Source organism: Lagenorhynchus albirostris, chromosome 10 (genome assembly GCF_949774975.1).
Source record: "Lagenorhynchus albirostris chromosome 10, mLagAlb1.1, whole genome shotgun sequence".
Classification (NCBI taxonomy): Eukaryota; Metazoa; Chordata; class Mammalia; order Artiodactyla; family Delphinidae; genus Lagenorhynchus; species Lagenorhynchus albirostris.
In genome coordinates, this window is record NC_083104.1 from 99,770,992 (window position 1) to 99,776,126 (window position 5,135).

The window sequence follows — 5,135 nt, forward strand, 5'->3', positions numbered from 1 at the left end:
GAATGTACCCTAAAATTCGTCCTTTGCCACCAAGTTCAAATTTAGGACCAATCATCACTTACTTCTCTGTAGATGACTCACTCTCTACTTTCAGCCAAGACCCATCCGTCCTCCCTAAATCACCTAAACCCAGCTGCCAATCACGGCTTCCAATTCCACTTCTGAAATCAACCCTTCAATTTACCTTAAACACTGCCTTCCTGTTCCAATTTCTGTCATAGTACCACCTGCCAAGGCATCTAGATTTAAATCCGCAGTCATCTTGGATGCTTCAGGTCCACATCCAAACACTATAAAGTACTGTCAATTTTCCATTTATAACAACTCACGGGACTTCCCTGGTGGCGCAGTGGTTAAGAATCCGCCCGCCAATGCAGGGGACACGGGTTCCAGCCCTGGTCTGGGAAGATCCCACATGCCTCAGAGTAACTAAGCCCGGGCGCCACAACTACTGAGCCCACGCGTCACAACTACTGAAGCCCACGTGCCTAGAGCCCGTGCTCCGCAACAAGACAAGTCACTGCAATGAGAAGCCCAGGCACCGCAATGAAGAGTAGACCCCGCTCACCGCAACTAGAGAAAGCCCGCGCACAGCAACGAAGACCCCATGCAGCCAAAAATAAATAAATAAGATAAATAAAAGAAAATAAATAACTCTCCAAGCATCGCCTTCCAACCAAAGTCCCACTGATACAACCCTTGTCCAGGCCCTTGGGTCCCAGTGGCAATAGCCACTCATGGTCCCTGACCTCCCATTCCCAACAAAACGCACAAGATTAACCTTCCCCAAATCCAACAGTGACCATGTATTTTCCTTGCTCAAAATCCTGTCACAATTCCCCATTACCTGCAGATGAAGTCCTAACACCAACAGTGGCCCAGGCATTCAAGGTCCCTAACTGGTCTGTCCCTAAACCTATCATTCAAATGACAAAGTTCATACTTGATCCATCTCCAGGAGCAAAGACGATCCATTCAAATGCCCCCAATGTTCCCTGCGACTTCCTGCCTCGCGGCTTATCTTCCTTCTACCACTAGGAAGGTCTGTCTTTCTCAAGCTATTAAAATCATGTCCACCCTGGACGGCCTAAGTTCAAGTTCTACCAACTCCCTCGGGAGCACTTCCTGATGGCTGCCACCTCACGGCTACCCAGGACACGCCCAGCACTGCCACATCTGAGCCCTTGCTAAGTAAGGGTTTGCCCTCTCCCTTTTACCTTCCCTTTCACCCTCTGCCCTCTGCCCCTCCCTGGAAGTTCCTGAGCACTTTGCGACTGACTTCATTGACAGTCAATTGTACACTAGCTGTCTGGCAACATCTCCCTAAAAAAGAGCAAACCCTCATTCTTACACAGAAACAATACAGGTTCACTGCTACTATTTCAGAGAATAAATAGAAGGAAAAGAATGTTTTTAATCTCTCATTCTACTTCTCAACTCATTTTAACTTTCATCTATGAATCCATCATCTCTTCTTATGCATATAGGCACATATTTTTTCCTGGTGTTTTAACTCCTGAACTGTTAAACTTCTTATATTTATCATCTAGCTGTAACCACCCCCAACTAAAACATATTAGACTTCAGTCTTTTTAGGAACATGAACATGCCTCTCTCCACTGTGTAATCTCCACAGTGCTTAAGTTAACACAGTGCTAGACAAAATAGGTGGCTAAAATGTTTAAAGCACATGTTCACTGAAAAAAATATTTTGGGGGTAGCAGTGAGTAAACAGTTACAAATGCATTGTCCAAAATAATCTATGTGGAAACCTGCTACACATAGGCGATTCCTTGAAAAGTGCCCCCCAAATTATGTAACACGTTTTAAATATACAAGAACACACAATATTAAGGACTCTATTGTCAATCCTTTCTTAACAGATATTTATTCCTTAATTTAACTTGCTTTATAGATCTGATTTATAACTAAAATGAAGATCACCCTACATAGAAATGTTTCATGAATGTAGAAGAAATTGAGGCGTGGGGAGAAGGGATGGGGGGAAAAAGGAAGTCTGCCACTTCATTTTCTACTTAAATTTTCAATTCATTTCTATAACAACAATGCTGGTTTGAACCAAGATTTGACAGTCTCATTATCTCACACAGAAGGAAATCACGCTCCCTAACAGGGTGACCAAATCTAAGATCATGAACGTCTTCATTTTTTTTCAAGTTTCCAGAAAAGTTCTGCATAACTCTGCCATTTTCATTCAAATGCAAGACTATCCAGGGTATGGAATTGGTCCGTTTCCAGCTTCAGCTGTTGTACAGTTCAGGAAAACACCATAAGCGAAAATAAAGACTTTTGCCAGTTGAACTGAAGATCCTCTATCTAGAAAGTAATAGAAAAAGTCCAGTCTACTACCCCAAAGCAGATCAAGCATTATTATTCTTACTCCCATTTTACTGAGAAAACACAACAAAGTTAAAAAATAAAATAAAAATAGACTAGGGATGGTTAGATCTCCACAAAAGTTTTCATCACAAAATAACCTCCTCTTTTACATATAAACGTAGACTATGATTCAGTTTACCGAAATTCAACTGACCAATTTTTGCTTCCTATGAACATAGACTCTTTCATGCAAAATGCATCTCAATTTAGTTTTCTTTCTCTAGGGTTGCTTTGGAAACAGAAATTTACATTAAGTGCTAAGTCAGCTAGCTCTTCTTCGCCTAACTCTTAGGACCTCTCTAGAGGATAACACACCCCTCCTGGCTTCTTGAGTAAAACTCCAGCAGTTTCTTCGGAGCCTGAAGCTTCGCGGCTTTCTGGGCCTTGGTTCCGCAGCCCTAGCCTGCACTCTGTAACTGAGGTCTCCTGGACCAAACCAGCAGAAGGAAGAATGCGACAGCTCTCTGGAAAGGTGCTCAAGAAGGGTTCGGGCTGCAGTGCTTCGCAATCTCATTGCTTACTGTTATTTCTTGACTCTGCTTGCGTCACCAGCACCCAAACCCAAAGCCCATCTCTTTAAAAGCTGGACCCTCCCCCTCCTAATCACATGCTCGGGGTGTGAGGTGCCGCTGGGCTCCGGAGGGAACTAACTGGACTGCTCTCATTTCTCCTGCTTTGAGGAGGGTTGAGTTTGGGGGGTTTTTTGCTGATTTTTTTCTTCTCCTTTTAATAAAGGCCTTTCCATGTTTGTTTCTCAGGCCTTCCTCAAATACAAAACTGTCACTGTCCCCGTCCCCTGCTTCTTCCGACTCGAAGGTACCAACTTCAAAGGGAGCGTTTGCTAAGAACGTTGGTAAACTTATGGCAGCCCGGGCCTGCATTTGGGAGACTCAAACTCTAACGCAAAGATGTTGAATTTATGTTCTCTGAGACGGCAGGAAAATAAACAAACACACACACACACAAGAAGCAGGGCAAAAACCCACCTCCTCTCCAGCTTTTCTTTCACGTCTTGGTTCAGTAACAAGAAAAGTTAATCCGCTCCCTAGTGCAACTGCCGCCTCTTCACCCTCAGGCTCACCTAGAACATTCACTGCATCCTCCCATCCAAGCCAAGCTCGGTTACTGAGGCAACTAAGTTTTTCTTCCCAAAGGGTCACAGGGAAACACATCCCTCGGGATCCCCTGGTAACCGTCCACCGATAAGGCTGGGGAACCACAACGGCAAAAGACTCGCTTTCCAAGGCTTGCGCGGGCCGCCGCTGCCGGTATGGGGGCGGGGGAGGAGGTGCGTGCGGGTGCGCAGCGTCCAGTTACATTCCTGACCCACTTTCGCATCCCCTCCCTCCCCCTCCTCTTCCTCCTCCTCCCGGGCAGGCCGCGAGGGCACCAGCGCCCCGGAGAGCCACCCGCGAGCTCTCCCTAGGCCGCCGCGGGCGGGGTGCGCGCGGCGTCGGGCTCCGCGGGGGACCGGGAGGGAGGGGGAGAAGGGAGGAGGGAGGGAGCCCGCCGCCACCCCCACCCCACCTCCACCCCGGCTTCCCCTGCGCGGCCCCTCCCCCGTCACATGGGCTCGCGAGCACCTGTTGGCGACCTCAGCCCCTTAGCGGAGCCCCTCCCGCCTGCCTGGCGAAAACCCCCGCGAGAGGCGATGGGAACACTGCCCGGTTCTCGCTCTGCAAACCCCGCTTCGCCCGGGGAGGGCGCGGGGGTCGGGGGGCGACCCCTACCCAACTGCTCAGCTTTACAAAGTGCGAAAGCGCCCTGGTCGCGCGGCGGTGCGCCCGCCGCCGCTTCCCCCTCCCTCGGACGGAGCGGGGAGGTGGGGTGCGCCCGCCCCCAACCCGACTCCGCTGGAAACCTGGGCTCCTGGCGGGCGCCGGGCGGGGATGCTGCCGAGTCCGGGCCGGGGCGGCGGGGGCGAGGGCAGGCAGCGGGTGGCGACGGGTGGGGTGTGTGTTTCGAGTCGCCGAGTCCAGGAAGGGGGCGGGAAGCTGCCGTCTCAGCTGCAACTTCTGAGCGTGCAAAGCAACTCAGCAACTTTGCCTGCGCCGCGCCCCTCCCCCGCGCCGCCGGCCGGGCCGGGGGCTGCACTGTGCCTGGGGCCCCGGCGACAGGCCCGGCGGGGAGCAGATCGGGGTGCAGGCGAGCGGGCCGGGGGCCGGGCCCGGGCTGCAGAAGTGGCCCGGCCGCCCCGGGGGTAAGACTGGGGAGCGCCGCCCGGTCCCGGCGCCGCGCACGCCCCCCGCCGCCCCCACCGGGCCCGTCGCGCCCGCCGCCGGACTGTGCGCCGGGAAGGGGGCGGAGGATGGCTGCGGAGCCATGGAAACTGCCGGGTGGATAAATAAGTAGAGGGCCGCGCGGGGCCGTCCCGAGCTGCCAGCATCTCGGCGGCGGATGCGGCGCCCCGGGAAGCGCGGCCGAGCTCGCACAAGTGTCCCTCCTGCCCGGAGGGAGGCCAGCGGGGGAGACCGGCCCCCGGAGGGGAGAGGGCTGCGAGGTGGAGGGCAAGGCGAGGGTGAAGGTGACCCGGGCCTCCCGGGGTCAGCGGCTGTTTGTTCCGGTCCCGAAGGACGGCGCGAGGCCCCTGCTGGTCCTGCCAGCCCGGAGGCCTGGGGAAAGCCCCAACTTCGCGTCCAGAAAGATGGACTCGTCCGGTTCAGGCATTCGGAGGGGCTGAACTTGGGCATCAAGGGAAGATGGAAAGCCTGGGCCAGCCTGGGGTGGGACACCCC

The 5,135-nt window shown here is 53.1% G+C and overlaps 1 long non-coding RNA gene across 1 annotated transcript; it reads right to left on the reverse strand.

The window, feature by feature from the left end:
* Nucleotides 1-1,871: 1,871 nt before the first annotated feature.
* On the reverse strand, nucleotides 1,872-3,885 carry LOC132527742 (uncharacterized). The gene is made up of 2 exons (XR_009543066.1): nucleotides 3,387-3,885; nucleotides 1,872-2,337 (listed from the first exon to the last, which is right to left on the reverse strand). It is a non-coding gene; the product is annotated as an uncharacterized LOC132527742 (long non-coding RNA).
* Nucleotides 3,886-5,135: the final 1,250 nt, after the last annotated feature.